Source organism: Phacochoerus africanus, chromosome 12, assembly GCF_016906955.1.
Source record: "Phacochoerus africanus isolate WHEZ1 chromosome 12, ROS_Pafr_v1, whole genome shotgun sequence".
NCBI classification, from domain to species: domain Eukaryota; kingdom Metazoa; phylum Chordata; class Mammalia; order Artiodactyla; family Suidae; genus Phacochoerus; species Phacochoerus africanus.
Window position 1 is genome coordinate 829,120 of NC_062555.1, and position 24,582 is coordinate 853,701.

The following is a 24,582-nucleotide window of genomic DNA, read 5'->3' on the forward strand; positions in this document are numbered from 1 at the left end:
AAATGCATTGTTAGAACGAAACAAAAGTTATTCAAATTATTGAGGCAGTTTTGAAAAAAAATCTAATACAATAAAGTGTACTGGATAAAGCAGTAATTGGCTATGTTAAAAGTAAGTTTTGAGTTCAATTGGTAGCAGGAGTGGAGAACAGACCCAAGAGAGCCCTGAGTAGCCCCACTGCTGCCACTGGCCTAATTACCATCACACCTCAGAGTAGCTGCAGCTGCTGCACTCAGTTCCAGTCACCATCACAGCAACCATGAGCAGCGAAGCTGAGACCCAATAGCTGTCTGCCACTCCCTTCCCACCCCAGGACATTCCTGCCCTCAGGGATAGGTGGCCAGGCCTGGGAAGCCTCACATCAGTGGTGTCTGCCAGTAGGGATGAGAAGGTCATCACAACAAAGGTTCAATGTAAGAAACAGATATTGTTTAATCAACAGGAATGACACCAAGGAAGATGTATTTGTACACCAGACTGCCATAAAGAAAAATAACTTCAGAAAGTACCTTGGCAGTGTAGGAAATGGAGAGACTGTGGAGTTTGATGCTGTTGAAGGATAAAAGGGTGCATAAGCAGTAAATGTATAGGCCCTGGTGGAGTTCCAATGAAAGGCAGCAAATATGCAGCAAAACATAACAATTATAGACACTATCCATGTCACAGGCGTCCTCCATGCAATTGCAAGCAGAATTGCAAGAATAGGGGGAAAGAATAGGGGATCAGAGAGTGCTCCTCAAGGCCAGGCCCAACAGTGTCAGCCCTACTGGCTCTACCAGGCCTACTGCAGGTGAAGGTTTCCACCTTACTACATGCAGCAACTGGATGGGCATCGATCTCAGTATTCCAACCTTCCTGTGCAGGGAGAAGTGATGGAGGGTGCTGACAACCAGTGTACGGGAGAACAAGGGAGTGAGTGGGACAGAATATGTATCAGGGCTATAGACCATGATTCCACATGGGTCCTCCACACCAAAGATAACCCAGAGATGATGGCAGTGAAGAAGATAAGTGGACTTGGAGAATAGACTTGTGGTTGCCAAGGGGAAGGGGGACAGAGTGGGGTATATTGGGAGCTTGGGCTTAATAGATACAAACTATTGCCATTGGAATGGATTAGCCATGAGATCCTGCTGTGTAGCACTAGGAACTATGTCTAGTTACTTATGATGGAGCATGATAATATGAGAAAATAGAATGTGTACATGTATGTGTAACTGGGTCACAATGCTGTATAGTAGAAAAAAAATTGTATTGGGGAAATAACAATTAAAAAAAGAAGAAGAAGATAAGGAAAATCAAGGAGATAAAACCCAGGGTCAGCAGCCACTGCAACATCTGTACCACCACAACTTCAATTACAGACACAGATGCCCAGAAAGCATAAAACACAAGATGGCAAAGAGACAAAAGCAGAGGAACCACCAGCTGAATATTCATCTTCTCTCAAGGCTGTGCAGGGTGGAGCTGAGAAAATGCCATCTTATTGTCTCTACCATCATGGAGTTTAGCCATCAAAGAAGAAGAAATGTATATGAAATTCCAGCAATAAGAAAAGAACAAAAGATTGGAGCCATAGATGTTAAGTGCTTTCTTTTTGCCTGTTGACCAGATAACTAGAACTATATGCATTATCTATGGAGCATCAGGTTTTTGTTATCTTTACCTAAAGTAAAATGGATTAGCCATGAGATACTGCTGTGTAGCACTGGGAACTAACCCTAACCCTAACCCTAACCCTAAACCTAACCCTAATTTTTTAAATTCTTTCATATCTGGTCAAGTTGAGATTTTTAAGAACCTCATTTTTAATTTGTAATAGAAGTTTATAGCTTGATTTCTTTCAAAAAAGCCAAAAACTGTAAGCATCTGTTAATAAAGGTCTTATATAATTGTCAAAAAATTTAAAAAAAATAAATAATGATGTTAATTATTTCCAAAGAAACACTATCTTGAAAAGGAATTTAATTTCCAAAAAACATTTTAAGGTATTTAAAAAATTAATTGGCCTAATACTTTTATTATAAAAAAACTACAAAATCTGATTACACATATAACTGTCTTTGTCCCTATCCAAGGGAATTTAGAGCCCTAAGTTCATTAGTTAAATAAAACTGTGTCTGTGAGTAAAGAATTCAACTGTGGAAAAAAGCATCAATTAAAAGAACAAAAGAATCAAGTCCTTCATTACTGTTCAACATGAAGGGCTTCTGGAAAAGAAGACTGTGAGTAGTATTAATTTTGGAGTAGTACATATTCATTTTATTTGTTCTCCTCTAGGTACAATGAAACGATACATATATAGGATCAAATTATAGTACTAATCTCATCTCCAATGTTAGGGATGAATTTAGTTTATTTAAGAAACAGGAAGACCATATTTTACTAATCACTAAAGTGAATATTTTGTTTTTAATTAATTAATTAATTAATTACTTTAGCTTTATTTTTAGGGCTCCACCTGCAGATTACGGAAGTTCCCAGGCTAAGGGTCATATTGGAGCTGTAGCTACTGGCCTACACCATGGCCACAGCAGTGCTGGATCCTTAACCCACTGAGCAAAGCCTGGGATAAAACCCATGTCCTCATGGATACTAGTCAGATTCCATACCACTGAGCCACAGTGGGAACTAACAGGTAAATATTTTAGTATGAAAATGTGCTGAAGAATTCTTAGCTTGTGGCCTTTCTCCCACTTCCTTTCTCCTTCTTTTCCTCCATTCTTGCCCCCCTCCTGTCCTCCATCCTCTCTCTTTCTTCTTTCTGTGGCTTACATTTCATCTGGTCTCTGATTTCATATTGTTTAAATGTCATTTGAGAAAATAAAATGTTGACAGCCTTGGTGCTAGATATGGCAAATCATGTTCTCCATGCTGCAGAACATATTAATTTCATAAAGACAGTTTTTTTGGAAATTAAATATAAAATCATTTAACACAAGCAGAAACTGTCCATCAGAGTTTGAAGCATGTAGTGGAATTAGAATAGGATTTGTGGTCAGACCTTCTTGGGCTTGTGCACTTTTTCTTTGTAACTCAATTCTTTCAAATTTTTTGGATTATTGAAATGTTTAGGGATAGTATATTAACCCAATGCAGTTCTAATATATAATAGCTGTCAATTTTATAGACCAATATATCTTTTTAAATTGTAATAAAGCCATTTGTGAGTGGCATTCCTGGAAAAACTGAAAAAAATTCTAAATTCATAGACATAATGCTCAATATTTTTATATTAAGGACCTACTTTATGCTACTGTAACATTAAGGAGGGAATTAGAAATTGGACAGAAATTGCTTAATAATCCTATTTCCTACATTTCAAAGCCTTTATCATGAATTACTATTTAATATTCACAACACATGTGGAAATTAAAAAAAAAATACTGGAAGTTACCAGTGTGGCACCATGGAAATAAATCTGACTAGCATCCATGAGGTTTTAATCCCTGGCCTTGCTCAGTGGCCCAAGGATGTGAGGTCACCATGAGCTTGTGAGCTGTGATATAGGTCACAGAGGCAGCTCAGATCCTGCATTGCTGTGGTTATGGAGTTTGCTGGCAGGTGTCACTTGCATTTAATCCTTAGCCTGGGAAATTCCATATTCTGTGGGTGTGGCCTTTAAAAAAAGCAAAAAAAGAGAAATACTTATTATTAATTTCTATTCAGAATTTGTCTCGAATCCTGTTAGAGTAAATTAGTGACTCAGTTTTATATTATTAATTTTTAATTTGTTTTTCAATTATTTATTTTCTTCTGCTTTGTTTTTCAAAAACACTCAGCTGTTAGAATATTGGAGACAAATTAAGACAGGGCCATCAGAGTTCCTTTGTGCTCCAGTAGGTTAAGATCTGGGATTGTCACTGATATGGTTTGGGTCACTGTTGTGGTGCAGGTTCAGTTCCTGGGCGATGAAACTCCACAAGCCATGGGTAAAGAAAACAACAAAACAAAACAAAACACATTGGGGTGTGTTTGGAGGTCAGGGTAGAGGCTTGAATGGGTGATCAGTGTTCATGGGCCTTCCTGTGTATTATAAACTATGCCCTTTGCTTATAGAGGTTTGTGGAAACTTTGGAATGGTACAGCTTTCAAAATGCAGTTGAAGCTGAAGGAAGAAAATATTTTCTTCATTTTCATCTTTACACTGGAAGAATTATTAGCAGTTATAATTTACTCTGATCACATGGTATTCACCATCCACATCTCAAATCAGTCATTTAGTTCTTCATACATGTTTGAGCATATTCATAAACATTTGCCTGAAAAATTTTAACACAAACTTTTTGAAAAAAATATTAACAGCAGTAGAATTGGTAGGAATTTATTTACATGAAATTCTATTATAAAAATAAACTATAATTTCAGTACAAAAGTCTAAGATCCTAAACTCTGCCAAGTCAGAAATATTAAAGCCCATCTCTGAATTCTTTGTTAGGAAAAAAAAAAAACTTATTACTCACTTGTATATTTTTAAAATAGTGGTAAAAGAACAGGCATTTTGAGAGATTTTTTTTTTATTAACATTAAGGATTCATGCATCATTAGTGGAAGATGTGAAGCCATAGCTATAAGTATAATAAATAGTCCCCAATGGAATTCAGTCTCTGGTGGACACATTTTTACAACTAGAAAATTGGTAGTGTTGTAACTTTTTTTATGTGTTTGATATACGAGTTCTCTATTATGTCCCAAATATTTTAGTATCATATTTGAAAATGTTACACTTTTCTCCCTGATTATGTCCTTGATGCATTACTGTTTTATATCTAGAAATAGTCCAGTCCTTTGGAATGTAGTCTCAATTTCAATTAAACTTTCAAATCTGAGTATTCTGGTAAAGGAAATTAATTTGATTTGTTTAAAAGAATGTGTAAAACACCATAAGCATTTGTTAGAAATAAATGTTCAATTTGCATTAATAGAAATGATTTATAAACTTAGAGGTCTGGTTTGTCTATGATTCTTTGTAATACCCAGTAAGTGGAAGCAATATACTTGTTCCAATCTTCATTAAAATACATTATTTCTTAGTATAAAGGTGGCTTTATTTAAGATCTTGAAAAAAGCCTCCACAAATCTTTTTTCAATTAGATGTCAGTTGGTTTATTCATTAAAGGCAAGTTTTCTTTTTAACTGTTTGAGTTTTGCTTTTTTAGGCACTTCGGGGAAAAATTATATTTTGTAACATAAACCTACACCTATTTATAATATTCAATTTAGTAAAACAGGAACCAATATATTGATATAGAGAGTACCATATGCATATTTTTCTGTAATTTTCTGGGCAATTTTGTTTCTAGTCCTGAGATTTTTTTGTGATTAGCATATTCAATTTGTCAAATTTAGGTTCACATTAAAAGTTGAAAGGTGGAAAAGTTGATGAAACAATTGTTTCTTACGTTTTCCACTTAGTTGTTTTTTTGAGGACTATAGTTGGAGATGGAGATAAAATTAAAATTCAGAAGTATTCAAAGAGAAGCAGGAAAGCCAGAAGAGTGTTCCAAAGAAAAGATGATATTAAAGAAAGGATTTTAAGCTCATATTTACAGAAGATAAAGTATAAAGGTAGTTTTTTAGTATTTCCATTTATGTGGCTATTGAAATACACACTTATACAAACACACCTAAAAGAAACACTGATATATTTTACATTTTTGTACTAAATCTTTGAGATCTAGTGTGATTTTTGACTTTTCAGCACATCTCTGTTTGGACCTGCTGCATTTTTAGGGCTCATATCCACCTGTAGCTCATAGCTACCATCCTGGGTAGCATGGCTCTGATTGTCCTGACTCACATTTCAGATCAGCTTATCATTTCTCTGGCTCCCCAGGCCTGTAGTTTCCTTGGATACTCAGTTGTATCTATAGAGTCATATTCCTTTCCTTTAGACCATATATCATAGTTGTAAATTAATCTTTAATTAGTGAGATTGTTGATGAGTGTCTATTCAAATTCTTTTAAAAGACTGCTCATTGTGCATTTGATAGGATGATTAAACTGTGTGGTCCAAATATCTAATTATTTAAATGCCAATGAATTATATTTTAGTGGTATTTTAGATAATTTCAGGTTGTACCATAGTCTTGAGTATAAAAGAGAAATTAAACATTGTCCATTACATAGGCAAGTTTATACTTTTTTATGTATTATGCAAGTAGAAAAATGAGATCCCATTAAAGAGTTGTCTAAGATTTCATTTGTAGCTAATATTTGAAGGGATGTGTGGTATTTATCCAAAGAGAGGGAGTGGTATTTCTGTCAAAGGATCAGGATATAACAGAGGTATAGGATTTGTGATGGTTCCTCTAAGCAACCAGAAGTCAGTAATTCAACCTGTAGCCACAGCACATTGTGCTGTGGTGGGAAGCAGATCTGTGAAGTGAGTCTGGAAGGACAGTGTGAAAGTAGCAACAAAATGGTCCCCATGTGGCCCTCTGAGGGGCATGAATCCATCCTGAACAGAATGGCACATGGTAGTTGTGGCAGGGGAGACCCAGGAAGTGTGAGCCCCAAAGGGCAGTCATAGCAGGAGGGACAGAGGGGAGGGGCATGGCCTTCTGCAGGGTTTGGAGAGAAAGGGCAGCGTCTATCTACACTGTTCCTCAACCCCAAACCCCTCCAACAAGGGAACAGGAAGTTGAGGACAGGGCATCATTCTGTTAAACACATCTTTAAATATCAGTGGCCATAATGTGAATATATTTTAGTGAACTTTAATCAAAACATGTAATAAGTATACTAATTACCAAAGGACAGGATAACATTTTATGAAATAGAATGATTATGACTCAATTTTAAATTTTCATATAAAAATTTCATTCATTTTTATATGAAATGCCTAAACATTTCATATAAAATTATTTCATCTTCAAATGATAGCCTGAATTTTTCTATATGATATTGTTATATTAACTTCAAACAGCTTAAAAGTGAAAGGGCATTCCAAAAATTAATTTAAAAAGATTACCATATTTTTTTACTGCACCAGGCTTTTAATTATGTATATTAGGGGGTTTTCAGCTCTGTCAGAATTAAAGGAATAAAGTAGAATTCTAAATAGACTAGTTTGCGAAAGCATGAGTCTCCACCATGAATCAACACTAACCAGGAGCAAGTGGCCTGGATAAAAACGTCTTTTCTTTGAAATCGAATTTCTACTTCTGTTGCATAGGGAGATCATAAGGGCCACATGAAACATCATTCTACTCTCTGTTCCAATGCTGTGCCATAGCTCCACAAGAGTTTAGTAGGGAAATCTCCCTAATCTTAGTGGTTGCAAGAGAATATTGTCAGGGCACTAGCGTCTTCCTGACAAGCCATGCTGCTCTTAACTGCAGCAAGATGCCCAACAGAGACAGTCTGTGTGAGCCCTTCCCATGGCCACCAGCCCTCTGCCTATTTTGGAAATGGCCATTGAGTGTGAAGCCTTTTCTCTTATGTTTGACCCTTGTGATTCATCCCTATCAAAGGTCATTTGTGGGCATCAAAAAATTGGTGTTGTGATGGCTTTTCGCTATATTCACTTTTTAAGCCTTAAGTAAGGTTTCAGTATAGCAAAAAAATAGGTTAATGTTTTCACAAAATGTACACTACATATCTTGATAATAAAACAGTATATCTATTCAATGGTAAACTTCATAAATAAGATAGTTAAATCAGAATTTATAATGATATTTTAGCCTTATAATTAATTTTGGCAACTTCCTTAGTTTAAATAACTGGATTATATTAATTATTTAGATATAATCATTTCTTAAAATGAATTAACTTTTTTTGGTTTTTCCAGAACTTGAGATTTGTGAGCCTGTATTTGTGGTTGCTTATTGCCTCTAGATAGTGCCACAGTCATGAGTATGGTTGAATTTATTGTGGAGCTAGAGTCCAGAAAGACCATGAAAACTACATGAAAATATTACTAAAATTTGGAGGCATTCTAGTCATGCCTATAGAAGATCAGGTAGCTTGCTCTGTTCTCTTACCTAATGGCATGGGAGACAAACACATTTATTGCAAGATGGAAAATGTTCCATCAGTGAAAAGTGCATTGTAATTTTCACAGAAGAAGCACTCTCTGCATGTCTATCTACTCAGAAAAACACTGTAGTGACCCTAACTGTTTACAGGAAAGACCCTTACTAGGGATCAAAGAGCCTGGTCTCTCCACCCAACTTAGTTTAGCCTGCTTGATGCTTGCCATGCAGCACCCCCTCAGTATCCTTGCCAGAGGGTCCACTGAATGTGGCAATCTACTAGCTGCCCTATAAGGCATGTTTTAACTCTTGGAACATATGAAAAGGAAATCCTGTTTGTGGTTTGGTTTGAACTGCTTAACTCCATTAAAAATTTTTAACTCTTCTTTTAGTACAATGCAGACTCATTTGAAAGTATTTTTCATCTATTTTCCACCTTTGGTTTGGCATGATTAGATATACCAATAGTATGAAATATTAATTTATTCAGAAAATAGGTGGCTCTTGCATTTTAAAAGTTTACAAATGTGCACAAAATATATATTTTATATTCATATTAACTTGAATCTGAGATGTTTAAAGCCCCTTGTGAATTGTACATAGAAGATAGATTTTCTAGGGGATGGGGTCCTAGTGCAGTCACTTTGGAGTTTGTGTATCTGAGGGTATCCTGACTCACAGTATGTGATTTTCAAGTCAGAGGATTTCACCATCACCATGCACTGTGTTTGGTAGTAAGTGGTTTGTCAGTTATTAAAAATATGTAATATAAAACATTCAGTTAAATGCATTCTTGGAAAAATATTGTTACTTGGGATGCTTCCAGAATTGAGACTCCCAATTTAATAGTCTTTTTTGTTTGTTTTCCTTTAAAGATACATTTTTAAACATTTAAAATATGTTTTCAAGTTGACATTTTATTGAATATTTATTATATGCTGTTATACTATGTACAATACAATAATGGGTTAGTTTTTATTACACAAATTAAAGATATAGTTCAACTTCATCAAACTATTTACTGAGCTAATATTTTTTTTCCAAGAACTGATGATGGGAGTTTGCTGAGTGAGCAAAACTTCTTATCCCTTTGTGACTAATTACATTTATTCATGAAATACCAAGCTGGGTTAGAATTAGAATCTATGTTTTATTACCACCATGGAAGATCACGAAGTTGATTCATTGGTACAGTCATTAAAACATGATTTTGCTAATATAACATTTTAACTAAACAAGTGAGCCTGGGTGAGACATATGTTTTGGGAGCAGGTGGTAGGTATATATGGGAATAATATCCCTAGAAGCTATCAGAAGCCAAATATACCCTGCAGAGTCATTCCATCCTGAAGAGCAAGTATTTATGATTCTTTCTATACTGTTCTATGGTCAATATTTAAATAAAAGTAGTTTGGTTGCATTTAAATACAAATGATTATATGGAGATCACTAGCAATTATTGTGTTAAAACCATAATTGTAATGTAATCACACTTCCAGGATTAAGCTACTCCATTTCTTTTTTCCCTCTAAATTGTTAACACAAATTATGTAAGCTGGATAAAACATTTGGGAATGTAAAAATATCCTTGCTGTTTCATTTGCTCCGTGTGTGCAACCAAGTAAGAATGATAATGGCAAACTCAATTGTGTTGGACTCCATGGGTAACTGCCAGCACTTTTTGATTGTGCCTTGCTTGGAATTTAATGGACTATATGATTATCAAGAGTTAGGTATCAAGGTTTATTTTTGGGTTCTCTATTCTCTTCCATTGGTTTATATGTCTGTTTTTGTACCAGTACCATATTTTGATGACTGCACCTTTGTAATATTGCTTGAAATCTGGAAGAGTTATGCATCCTGCTTGGTTTTTGTTTTTCAGGATTACTTTGGCAATTCTGGGTCTTTTGTGATTCCATATAAATTTTTGGATTGTTTGTTCTAGTTCTGTGAAAAATGTCACAGTTAATTTGACAGGGATTGCATTGAATTTGTAGATTGCTTTGGGGAGTAGGGCAATTTTTACAATTATAGGATTTTCCAATCCAGGAATATGGAATATCTCTCCATTTCTTTACATCTTCTTTAATTTCCTTGGTGAATGTTTTATAGATCTCAGCATATAAGTCCTTTACCTCCTTGGTCAGGTGTATTCCAGGTATTTGATTTTTTGGGGTTCAATTTTAAAAGGTGTTGTGTTTTTGTATTCCTTTTCTAATATTTGATTGTTAGTATACAGAAGTATACAGAACTGACTTCTGAATGTTAATATCATATCCTGCTACTTTGCTGAATTTGTTAATCAGTTCAAGTAGTTTTTGGGTTGAGTCCTTAGGGTTTTCTATGTGTAGTATCATGTCATCTGCATACAGTGACAGTTTTATCTCTTCTCTTCTTATTGGATGCCTTTTATTTCTTTTGATTATCTAATTGCTGTGGCTAGGGCTTCCAAAAGTATGTTGAATAGCAGTGGTGAGAGTGGACATCCATGTCTTGTTCCAGATTTGAGTGAGAAGGCTTTCAATTTTTCTCCATTGAGTATTATATTTGCTGTGGGTTTGTCGTAAATGGCTCTGATTATGTTCAGGAATGTTCCCTCTATACCCACTTTGGTGAGTGTCTTGATCATGAATGGATGTTGGACTTTGTCAAATGCTTTTTTTGCATCTATTGAGATGATCATATGATTTTTGACATTTCTTTTGTTAATGTGGTATATGATGTTGATTGATTTGCATATGATGAACAATCCTTGTGAACCTGTGATGAACCCTACCTGGTCATGGTGTATGATCTTTTTTATATGCTGTTGGACAAAGGAGGCAAGAAGATAAAATGGGAAAAAGAACGTCTATTGAGCAAGCATTGCTGGGAAAACTGGACAGCTGCATGCAAATCAATGAAACTAGAATACACCCTATACCATGCACCAAAATAAACTCAAAATGACTGAAATACTTAAATATAAGAAAAAACACCATCAAACTCCTGGAAGAGAACTTAGGCAAAACATTCTCTGACATCAACCTCATGGATATTTTCTTAGGTCATTCTCCCAAGGCAACTGAAATAAGAGCAAAAATAAACCAATGGGGCCTAATCAAACTGACAAGCATTTGCACAGCAAAGGAAACCAAAAAGAAAACAAAAAGACAACTTACAGAATGGGACAAAATAGTTTCAAATGATGCAATGGATAAGGGTTTAATCTCTAGGATATACAAACAACTTACACAACTCAACAGCAAAGAAGCCAACAACTGAATGGAAAAATGTGCAAAAGACCTGAATAGACCACTCTCCAAAGAAGACATACAGATGGCCAACAAGCACATAAGAAAATGCTCAACATCCCTTATTAGGAGAGAAATACAAATCAAAATTACCATGACATACACCCCACACCAGTAAGAATGGCCATCATTCATAAGTCCACAAATAACAAGTGCCAGAGGGGTTGTGGAGAAAAGAGAACCCTCCTCCATTTTTGGTGAGAATGTAACCTGGTACAACCACTATGGAGAACAGTATGGAGGTACCTTAGAAATCTATACATAGAAATAACATGTGACCCAGCAATCCCACTCTTGGGCATGTATTCGGAAAAATCCTTCCTTGGAAAAAACACATGCACCCGCATGTTCATTGCAGCGCTATTCACAATAGTCAAGACATGGAAACAACCCAAATTTCCATCAACAGATGATTGGTTTAGGAAGATGCGGCATATATACACAAAGGAGTACCACTCAGCCATAAAAAAGAATGACATAATGCCATTTGCATTAACATGGATGGAACTAGAGACTCTCATACTGTGTGAAATAACTCAGAAAGAGAATAACTGATATGATATCAGTTATAACTGGAATATAATATATAGAACAAATGAATATTTCCATAGAAAAGAAAATCATAGATTTGGAGAATAGACTTGTGGTTGCCCAGGGGGAGAGAGGGGGAGTGGGAGGGATTGGGAGCTTGGGGATAATAGAAGCAAATTATTGCTCTTGGAATGGATTTACAATGAGGTCCTACTGTATAGCACTGAGAACTATGTCTAGACACATCATAACACAACAATGGGAGGAAAAGTATGTATACATGTATGTGTAACTTGGTCCCCATGTTGTACAGTGGGAAAAAAAAGAGTTAGGAAAGCTAGCAGTAATATATTCAATGGAGGATTTCCTGTGATGGCACAGTGGTTAATGAATCTGACTAGGAACCATGAGGTTGAGGGTTTGATCCCTGGCCTTAATCAGTGGGTTAAAGATCGGGCATTGCCATGAGCTGTGGTGTAGTTTGCAGGTGTGGCTCAGATCCCACACTGCTGTGGCTCTGGTGTAGGCTGGTGGCTCTGATTAGACCCCTAGCCTGGGAATCTCCACATGCGCAAGAGTGGCCCCAGAAAAGGCAAAAAGACAAAAAAAAAAAGATATTCAATGGATTTACTCATTTTTTGTTTGATTTTTCTGGTGCTCCTACATTGAACCAGACACTGTTAGCTTCCTTTATTGAAACATGAAAAGAAGGGGCAGGTCAAACAAAAAAATGAATTTTCACTTTTTTCATTTGCTTTTTAGGGCCACATCTGTGGCATATGGAATTTCTCAGGCTAGTGGTAGAGTCAGAGCTGCAGCTACAGTCCTATACCACAACCATGGCAATGCCAGATCTGAGCCACATTCATGACCTGTGCTGCATCTTGTGGCAATGCCAGACCATTAACCCACTGAATGAGGCCAGGGATAAAACCCACATCCTCATGAATACTAGCTGGGTCCTTAACCCACTGAGCCACAATAGGAGCTCCAAAAATGAATTTATTATTAATTGTAGCAATTGTGAATTTAATTATAGTACATTTTTGGCAACATTTTGCCATATAGAGGGACAGCAAATACAAAAGGCCTCTATTTAGGCTGAAAAGAGCTTGGTTGTTCCAAGACAGAAGAAAACTTCAGCTGCAGGGTAGCTGAAGTTCCTTGTCTAGGCACAGCTGTGGAATATAGAGTAGAATTGTATTTGGCAGAAAAGGATAAAAGAGCAGAAGAGCCTGGATTTTTAAATATAAGTGTATATATATATATATACACACACACCTCTGAAATGTTTACAGTTAAGCCAGTATGGAATGCACAGTAGGAGTGTATTTGGCAGAAAGGTATAAAAAAGGGGAAGAGCCTGGATTAAAAAAAAGCATTATACCTCTGAAATGTTTACAGGTGAGCCAGTCTGTTTACACTCTCCTCAGGATAACATGGGGTGGAGATGGGAAGAGGCAACCAGAGTGTTGATGCAGTCAGGTCAGCCTAGGGCTGATTGTTGAAGCTGAGTGTCAGGTGTGGGGTTCATTATGCTACTGATCCTTTGTCTATACCACTGACCTTGAATAGTTGCAGGCATTAGGGGCACCAACCCTATGCACAGTGGAAAATCCACTGTCACTGAAAGTTGGTCATCTGTATCCTTGGCTTCTCTGTGGATTGTGTCATACTTATGGCATAGGGTTTACTATTGAAAATACTGTGTGTAAACGGCCCACATAGTGTAAGGGTCAGCTGTACACAAAATGTTCCTATAAGAAGAAGAAAAGGGTAACCAGCTACCAACAGCAACTTATAAAAGTGAGTCAGCAGGTATGAGTCTCTAAAAAATAAGAAATTTGTGTAGTAATGTTGATGGAATAACAAAAGTTTTGAAAAGTATTATTTATCATATTATAATATAATATAGGGAGAAAAAGAACAAGTTTGCTTTTCTGTTAAAATAGGTTTCTGTTTAGAAAATAGTATTTCATTAACAGTAGGAAATAAAAATATGAAAGAATGTTATCACAAAAAACCTAAAAAAATACACATGCAGGAGTTTGCTGGTGGTCCAGCATATTAAGGATCAGGCATTATCATAGCCATGGTGTGGATTTTTTCCATGGCCTGGGAATTCCCATATACCGGGTGCAGCCAATAAACAAAAACAAAGGAAAAACCCCATAACATGCAAACCCTTTGCCAAATGTATTTTATAGCTGTGAAATTGCTCATATAATCAGTTACTTCAATGCATTTATAACTTTTCCTCAGGCTCATCACAATTTTTTATTCAACTTAAAGTCATATTTCTTTTTCTTTGGTATAAGACATTCTAAAAATAAGGATATGCTCTTAAATATCAGGGCAAGCCCTTCACAAGGGGTAAAGGAAAAACTACACCAACTAAAGGAAAAGTCTGCTTCCTTTATCCATCACCCACCAAATCACTCTGTAATCCAGACCATGAGTTTTTTCCACACTGAGCAATTCTCCAGTTCTTGGCAGACAGCCAGCAGGCATTCTGTGATCTGACTCAACTCTGAAACTAACTGGTGTTAGCACAGCCCTAAAGGTTACAGGCTTATCACTCAAGATTGCCTCCTCCTCCTCCACCCTCTGACAGTGTGTGGTTGATTCCCTGCCCAAAAATCTCAAAGGACTTACCGTAATCACCTAACAGAAACTCACTCATAGTTGGAAGGTGCATTTATGGACAATAAAACACAGTCCATTTTCACTTTTATGCTCTTATCACTTAGGAAATTCCATTTGTTTTAAGAGCTATGTCTCAGGAAGGGGAAGCTAAATGTGTATATATATATATTTTACTATAGATCAGTAGCACAAAGGAAAACAGGATTCAAAAATTTTGCAACTATACCATGTTGATCCATATAAGCTACTGTTTTTGTAGGTTAAAAAATGGCTTTCAAAAAGTCATTGGTTTTGTTGTTTTGACCTAAACATCCTGTTCTTTCTTTAATGATTTATATGTTTTCTATTGCAGGTGGTTTACAGTATTCTGTCAATTTTGAACTGTATAGAAAAGTGACCCAGTCACACATACATATATACCTTCCTTTTCTCATATCATTCCCCATCATGCTCCATCAGAAGTGATGAGACATAGTTCCCAGTGGTATGCAACAGGATCTCATTGCTTATCCATTCCAAAGGCAATAGTTTGCATCTATTAACCTCAGATTCCCAGTCCATCCCACTACCTCCCTCTTCCCCTTTGCAACCACAAGTATGTTTTCCAAATCCATGATTTTATTTCCTGTGGAAAGGTTCATTTGTGCCATATATTAGATTTCAGATATAATTGATATCATATGGTATTTGTCTTTCTCTTCCTGACATACTTCACTTAGTATGAGAGTCTCTAGTTCCAGCCATGTGGCTGCAAATGGCGTTATTTAGATCTTTTTTTTTTTTTTGGCTGAGTAGTGTTCAATTTGTATTCATACCACATCAACTTAATCTATTCGTCTGTTGATGGACATTTTGGTTGTTTCCATGACTTGGGTATTGTGAACAGTGCTGCAGTGAACAGATAGGTGCATGCGCCTTTTTCAAGGAAAGCTTTGTCCAGATACAAGCACAAGGATAGAATTACTGGGTCATATGGTAGGACATCCCTGGCCTGATTTCTTCTCAGCAGACAAAGGCTGAATGCCTTCCCACTAAAATCTGTTAACAAGACACAGATGCTCACTCTCATCACTTTTATTCAATATATTATGGGAAGTCCTAGCCAAAGTAATCAAACAAGCAAAAGAAATATAAAAGGTATCCAAATAGGTTACCATTTAAAGTCATACCCCCCAATACCTGGCAATATACCTGACTGAGGTGGTGAAAGACTTACATGAAGAGAGATCTATAAAACATCAAGGAAATTAAAGAGAATTCAAAGAAATGAAAAGATATCCCATGTTCCTGGATTGGAAGTATGAATATTGTTTAAAAAGCCCTACTACCCAAAGGAATCTACAGATTTGACTCAATCCTTACCAAGTTACTCATGACATTTTTCACAGAACTAGACTAGAACAAACAATCCAAAAATTTAGATGGAACCGCAAAAGACCCAGAATTGCTAAAGCAATCCTGAGGAACAAAAACCAAGCAGGGCATAGTTCTCCCAGACTTCGAACACTATTACAAAGCCACAGTAATCAAGCCAGTGTAGTACTGGTACAAAAACAGACACACCAACCAATGGAACTGAATATAGAACCCAGAAATAAACCCAGGCACCTAGGTCAATTAATCTTTGACAAAGGAGACAAGAATATAAAATGGGAAAGAGAAAGTCTCTTCGGCAAGTGGTGCTGGGAAAAATGGACAGTTGCAGGTAAATCAATGAACCTAGAAAGTACCCTCACACCATGCACAAAAATAAACTCAAAATAGCTTAAAAACTTAAATATAAGGCAAGACACCATTAAACTCCCAGAGGAGAACATCGGTAAAACATTCTTTGACATCAAAAGTACACAAGTTTTCTTAGGTGATGGTTGCCATGTTTTGGGGGAAGGACCTGGACTTGGAGAGGAAGAATGTTTTCTGACTCATCCCCTTGGAGACCACCGGGTAGGTGGGTACATATATGGTGGAGCCCACTAAGAGCCATTTGACAAGCCTTCAGTCTGATGAAGCCAAGAAACAGTGGCACCAGGCATAGCCATATCTGCTGTGTGTTTCACAAAATGCAGTCACTGCAGCATAAGGGCATAATGCTCCCCAGGGCTAGGCTGTCCCTCCATTGCCACCATTCCACCCCTGCCCCAGTGCAAGCTCCCCAGGTAACCTTGGGCTCAGGCAGCACCCACCATGGCAGCCTGCAAATCCTCTCCCTGCCCTCACTCTGTTCCCCCAGAGAGGTGGTTGGCAGGTGGTTAAGAGAGGAGCGGTGGAAGGGATATGGGCCAGGGAAGGTTTGTTAAGTGGCATGGAAGAGTAACAGGCCTGTCACCTGGCCAGGGAGCCTCTAGGAGCTTCTGTGGACCACTAAGCAGCCTCACACCCACCAGCCCATGTCTGCTGTGGGTGCCACCACCAACGTCTGCTGCCAGCAAGCACCAGCCTTGCCTGCCTCTTTGAGTCTCCAAGCCATGTCCACATCCCCAGCATTCTGCCTGAGCCAGCCTGAGCCTTGCACCAACTTTCAGGCCAAGCTGGCAGGCTGCTAACCACCAGGCAGGAGAGTGGCATTCAGATATAGGGGTGGGGTGCCGGTCTTGCCGCTACCCCCATCCAGGCCTGCAGCTACTTGGTCCTGAGAGGCTGCTCTGTGAGTCCCTAGCAAAGTGCACTGCTTCTCCAGTCACCTGCAGCCAAGCCTCAGCCAGCACTCTCTGGAGAGAGAAATCAGAGCATAGAGGGCAGTGGAGGGGCTGGCCTCACTACCCAGCCTGAGGCTCCATGCTGGCTCCCTGCCCAGGTCAAATTCCTGTGAGCAGTGCCACATGGCACTACCAGTCTTGGGCAGGGCCAAGCAGGGCGCCCCTTGTGGGTGCTAACCAACCCACCATTGAGGATACTCCAACAGCCACAGAAGATTCCAAAGCACTGCCTGCTGCCCCTGCTTCTTCAGCCTCCAAGGGGAGATCTGAATGGAGAGCCCCCTGTTGGGGATTGCAGGGAACAGTGACCCTGGGGCAGTAGGTGGCTCGAGGCTGCAGGGGAGCTTGCAGGTGTGAGGTGCCCATAGCCACCACAGGCTGGGCTTCAGGCTCAGTAGCATCTCCCACCACCATCTAATGGTGCTTTTCTTTTTCCTTCTTTCTTTTCTTTCTTTTTTCTTTCCTTTCTTTCTTTCTTTCTTTCTTTCTTTCTTTCTTTCTTTCTTTCTTTCTTTCTTTCTTTCTTTCTTTCTTTCTTTCTTTCTTTCTTTCTTTCTTTTTCTTTCTTCCTCACTCCCCCTACCACTTTTAAGGCCACACCTGCATCATATGGAAATTCCCTGGCTAGGGGTTGAATGGGAACGAGAGCCACAGGAAGCCAAATGTGAGGGGCATCGGTGACCCACACCACAGTTCAGGGCAATGCTGTATCCTTTAACCCACTGAGCCAGTCCAGAGATCCAACTGCATATTCATGGACACTAGTTGGGCTGGTTACCACTGAGCCACAGTGGGAACTTCCTAATAGTGATTTTCTAATGCATTCAAGATATATAATTGATCCAAGCAACCCCCTGCTTGGAAGTGTGTGGCAAAAGCCAGTCTCCTTTTCAGATGCAGGGGTGGGGATTCAGAGACCCTGCAGGCCTCAGTGTGTGCTGGGAGGGTGTCCCAGAGCTCATCTGCCTGACTGTGAAGGCTGCTGGATGGAGAGCCCATTCCCTCCAACCTTCTGAGAGAGTCTGGTTGTTGATTTCAAACAAAACTAATGCACAATCTAGAAGTGGAGAATTGTTTTATTTGGGGCAAACTGAGTACTTAAGCCTGGAATGCAGCAAGCATCTCAAGTAGTCCTGAGAATGCTGCTCAGAGGAGGTGAGGAGGGAGTTAGGACATGTAGGAATTTTTTGCAACCAAGGGCAGGGAATAGGGGCAAATCTTACTATTAATAACAGAAAACCAGATATCTCAAGGAATTGAGCACTTTTCTGTGGGGAGATGCAAAATTCTGGGCTCCCTGAAATCATTCCTTTGATATGCACCTTAGTTATCTGGGGCCAGAATCTTGTGATTTCACAGGGATGCTATTAGGAGTGGCTTCAGTCCGATGGCTGCTGGATGGCAGGTATTCTTTAATTCCTTCCTGAGATCCCTCAGGGTTCACCTGCTTGCCCTTGGAGGTGGCTGCAGGCACTGATGATTGGGACATCCTTTGCTTTTGTTTTTAACTGACTGGGCTATCTTTCAGATAGGTCTAAAATAAAGCTCCAAAGAGGCAGGGGAAAAATATTAGCATATATGCGATCAAGGTGAAAGGGGAGGTTCATGCAGCCATGTACACAATTTCACAAAATTTGCTACTGGTTTCACAAAGGTTACTACTGGTCATAAGGAGAAGACATCATCAGGAAAAAAATTAGTGCAAGGGTTGTGCTCATAAATCTTCTCCTAAAAATATCAAAATATCTATAGACTTGTTCAGCAGTATTCCCAGAGCACAGAATGCCTCACTCCTGATCCCCAACCTGAGCTCCACTCAGGGGGTGTTGTGGGTCAGCAGCTGCAGTGTCCCATGATTTAATCCACATAGAGGCTGATGGCAAGTGCCAAACTCCAGTGTAGAGAAGGAATACTTTTCTATCAGTAGCTTACCCTTAATTTATTTATTGTAGGAGATTTTCATTAGATTTCACATAAACTAGGAAAATAAAATTAAACAAAAGTTTCTTAATGCAACGCTATAAGATTAGAAAACATGGTTTGAAGAAGGCCAACTTGTAAAACTTTGGATGTGGGACAATGTCATTGTCATGTACAGCCACACAGTGCCCTCTGGTGGCTCAAAGAGAAATACATGAGTGCTGCAGGACTCCCAGGTTCTGTCAGCTACTGCTGACTTCAGCTATCTTCCCAAGTCTGTAAGAGTCCATGCATTTGGGGTGACTCTTAGTGCAATTCCTTCTCTTGTCATTTTGCACTATGAAAAAATTGGTCTCTTTCCAAGTGTAATATTTCAGGGAGTATTTATTAAGCATCTGAGTCAGGTCCTGCTTTCTAAGACAGAATCTAGGAAGTCACTGCCACACAGGAGTGGGGTGGGGAGGTATTGGGATAACTGATCTATATCACAGCTTTTTATATCTGGTTTGAAGAAAATAGTCTATCACTATCAAAGTGTACTTATGGCATCTTTCTGACTAAAACACCCCTTGTTTTATTGAAAATTCAAAAAATTTTAATCACCATATTTGTATGCTATCATTTAAATTTAGATCTGAAGTTATTCCAATCTTCAGATGTGAATCCTATATGCTGATTCACTTCTTATTTAGTATGAATAATTACCCCATCCTTTAATATTTCAGAATGTAGTATGTTAATGGCTGCTCAGTGTTCTTTATTGTAACTTATACATGAATAACCTATTTCTAGAGTTCCTGTGGTCATCTTCCTTCATCAACCATATCTTGATTATGTCTGAAAATGAAGTTAAGTCGCTATGAGCTCCAGGTAATTTTCAAATATAGGGTTATTGGCTGAACTTATAGAGCATTTGTACTTTATCCTTTTCTCTTAGGATGGCATGCACTTAATCTCTAGTCTCTTTCTTTAGATTGGAAGCTTCTCCTAGGCCATGGTGCTGCTCAACCTGTTCTCCATCCAGCTACTAGCACAGTGCTTGGCATATGGTAAACTCAACAAAGATATTAACAAAAATGTGCAAAACAATACATATGAGTTACTCTTTTTTGGGGGGGGGCAGAAAACCGTGCCTATCAAAATCCACTGTGCCCTTCTTGGGAGCACACAGCTGGGCTCCATTATCTGACACCACCTGCAGCATATGACCCTGTGTTTGCCAATGGAAAATGAAAGGACTGATGTGTGACATTCTAGACTGGCTGATAAAATCCTGGCACAGGAATTTGTTTATGTCAATTGGTAGAGATGTGGATGAAGTCCTGGGGCTGAATAGATATGTGATGGACAACTTTGTGCACCTGTCAGGGGGTTCAGTCTTTCCAACTTAACTGACCACCCAGCACTCTTATGTTGGAAAATATATGCTGATATGCTACTAAAATTTAGGGATTATTTGGGAATTCATCATAAACAATATATCTGCAAAATGTTTAAATCACAGGACTAATTTAAATAGTAGACAACCTACAACATTTAAAATGACCAAAGTTACTATGAACAATTATATGCCAACAGATTTGAAAAACCAGAAGAACTGGGCAAATTTCTAGAGACATACAGCCCACCAAACCTGAATCATGGAGATACAGATCACCAGAAATGAAATTGAATATATAACAAAAACACTCCCTACAAACAAAAGTCAAGGATGATTTCTGGCAAATTCTACCAAACATACAAAAAGAACTTATACCCATCCTTCTTAAACTTTTCCAAAATGTTGAAGAGGAAGGAATAAGCCCTAAGACATTCTCTGAAGCCACCATCACCCTACTGCCAAAAACAGAAAAAGATACTACAAAAAAAAGTAGAGGCCAATATCTTTGAAAACATAGACACAAAAATTCTCAACAAAATTGAGCCAACCAAATCCAACAACACGTCAAAAAGGTCATACACCACGACCAAGTGGGACTCATCCCAAGTTCTCAAGGGTGGTTCAACATACATAAATCAAGCAACATTATACACCACATTAACAAAAGAAAAGTCAAAAAAAGCACAAAATCATCTCAATAGATGCAGAAAAAGCATTTTACAAAATCCAACATCCACTCATGATTAAAAAATCTTACCAAAGTGGGTATAGAGGGAACATATCTCAACATAATAAAAGCCATTTAAGCCAAACACACATCCAATATAATACCCACATAATACTCAATGGAGAAAAGCTGAATGCCTTCCCCCTAAAATCAGGAAAAAGACAAGAATACCTGCTATCACCACTTTTATTCAACATAGTATTGGAAGTAGTAGCCACAGCAATCAGGCAGACAAAAGCAATCAGAGGCATCCAAATTGGAAATAAAGAAGTAAGAATGACATTCTATGCAGATGACATGATACTATATATAGAAAACCCTAAGGACACCACACAAAACTTGTATTTCTAACGGAGGAATTCAGAAAAGTAGTAAGATATAAGATTAACATTCAGAAATCAGTTGCATTTATGTATACTAATGAGGAAATGTTAGAAAATGAATATAAAAATATGATGCCTTTTAAAATACCACCCCCCAAAAAATATCTTACCATTTTCCAACATATGAAGAAAACCGAGAGATACCAAAGATAAGATCAAACCTGAAAACTAAATCCTGGCACCAAACTGCATCACAAATATATGCCAACAAGAATTTAGGGCTGTAGAGACTAGAGAATGTCACTGAAGTATTGCAGTAAAGACTGCACTTCCAGTAATTAGATGCTAACATGTCCTGTGTGATATCTAGCTTGTACATTATTTTCCTAAAGCCTTAGGGCATTTGTATAATCAACTCCATTCATTTAGTCTTACAAAAAACAGACAAGACTACATATCTTGCTTTCATCTGGACATAAGACATATAAATATGTAAGGTAAAACCACCTATATGACAATAGTCTAGAAATAGCTTTTATTAATCCATGTTTAATTAATTTTTCTATTTTCTTATGAGGGTATGTATATGTATGTTCCTATGTTTCTAAACATAGAGGGGTCTAGAGAAAGGGTCTCTTTGAAACTTTCATAGACTTGGTCCTACGTATCTCTTATTTTGGGTAGGACACTGATCTGTATGCCTATTCCATGATAAACCATAATTGCTAGTGTAGTTTTTGGTAAGCTGCTTGAATCCTTTTAACAAATTGGCAAATTAGGTTTTATGAATTATTCAGACTTGAAATTTATATCTGAAGTGAGTGCAGTATTAGGTATTTTACCTTCAAACCTCAAAACATATCTAACTCCAGGCACTCAGAAAGAAATTCCACTCCTAGGTATATACCAACTAGAATTGACAACAGGTGCTCAAAGAAATACACAGCTCAATGTTCATAGCAGCACTATTCACAATAGCCAAAAAGAAAAATGGCCCAAATGACCTTTAAAGTACCAAAGGCTACATTAAATATGGTATGTACAGTGAAATATTACTCAACTATAAAAACAAAGTACTAGTATATGGTATAATGTGGATGTGCCTTGAAAACATTTTGCTAAATGAAGATGCCAAGCACAAAAATCCCATACGTTATGACTCATTTTATATGAAGTATACAATATGGGTAAACATTACGTCTAAATAGAATGTCATTATCAGGTCATTATCAGGACCTTGGGGCAGAGGTCAGTGAAAAATTCCTTAATAGGTACAACATTTTTTTTTTGAGGTGATGGAAATATTTTTGTGGTAAATACAGGTATGGTTGCACAGTATGGCTTAAATCTACTGAGCTTTTTTACCTTTTACAAGAGTTAATTTTATATTATGAGAATTTGCTTCAGTTAAAAAAAAAAGCCAGCTACAAAAGGAAATGAGATTTGATCCTAATTTTTATCTTTATTCCTCGGTCTCCGAAGGAATTCATTCAAATTTTTGAAAAGAAAAAGTTTTCTTCCTTCTAGCTAAAATTCCAGGGCTTCCAATTTCCATGCTATTGATAATTAACAAAAAACAAGTCAGTTAATTCTTTATTTTAACCTTCCATCCCTAGTTTGCTGAGTATTTTTATCATAAATATTTGCTTAATATCATTAACTATTCTCCACATCTGTTGAGGTGACTAGTATTTCTACTTTCTTAATGTAGTGATGTATATTGATAAAATAGAAATGATATACCGAACTTGCATTTTGTTCATTTTTTAATTGCTTATTACTGTTACAGCATTTATGCAATTACATACAATTTAAATGCACCCATTGTACATATTTTGTTGTTGTTTTCTTATTTTTTTTCCCATTTTCCAATGAGTGATATGTTGGTGTCTGTGACATTGAATGAAAGAGAAACTGGAACTTCCAAGAATGCAGGCTTTTTTTTTTATTTCCACTGTCTGATGAACAGAAATACAGGTGCACCCAAACCCGGAGATGCATTAGCATGTCATGAGAAATCTAGGGCAGCTGAGTAGGATGAGAGAATGTTTGTTCTTCCCAAAAATACCTGGGGAGGAAGCATGAAGTCTTGCTACGGAGATACATGTGGACAGGCTAAGGGGGCTGCCTGAAAGATGGCATTCATCCATAATGTTTATATATATATATATATAATTAGAAAGGCTGTAAATTAAAAAGAAAACTCAGAAAATACTGCCTTCATAAAGATCTGATAGCTTTAGCATGGGCCCTGCTGGCGGTATCAAAATTCTTCCTTCCCAATTCCCCCTTGTAGAAGACAAGATGTTTTGGGGATCTTAATGGCAGAGAGCAAGTAACAGCAGTTCAGGTACAAAGAGATGTACTGTACTTTCAGACATTGAAGTCCTGGACTGATTGGTAGAGGTGACTGAAGGTATATTAGTTCTTCCCCCACAAAAATGCCATTTGGATTCTCCACACCCCCTCCCTCCCTCCCTTGATGGGACAAAATTCTTTTACTCAGGTGATACTTACCATGACTTCCAATTTGAAACCAGTTAGTGTAGGAGAGGAGAGAGAAAGAGAGAGAGAGAGATCATTGATTAGCTGTATTTTTTTTTCTCCATAGGCTGTCCTTGTTACTTTTGAGTCCTATGGTTTGAACTGAATTAGCTTGGGGTCTCAGATTTGACCTCATCTGCAGGGCTGTGGCGGCTCCGGGGGCCACAGGGGCCTGGGCCTTCGGCATGGAACTGGGTGCTTCTGTGGCTGATGGGGTCTCCTTGGAGGATGGGGCAGCCTCAGGGCTGCTGTGTTTTGAGTCTGAAGTTGGGGCCCCATCACTTTTCTTTCCTAGTAGGACCTTTGGGAGCCTCAGTCTTTGTGGGTTCCTCTGCCTCCTTGCTCTTGTCACCCTCAGTGGGGACCACAAGCTCCATGGTCACCTCAGCCTCTGAGCCTTGGGGTCTTCATCTCCTGCCACCGGGCCTAGGCAGCCACCCCCTCATGTTCAGCATCCCTTGGGGGCTCCTGCTACCCCTCTGGCTCTGCCTTTGGCTGCCTAGATTGAGTCTTCCTTGCCCTCCTTCACCTCTGGGGTCTCCACA

At 38.1% G+C, this 24,582-nt stretch overlaps 1 pseudogene; it reads left to right on the top strand.

The window, feature by feature from the left end:
* The first annotated feature begins 383 nt into the window (after nt 1-383).
* Nucleotides 384-24,582, top strand: part of LOC125112960 (Y-box-binding protein 1-like) — a 45,133-nt pseudogene continuing 20,934 nt past the window's right edge.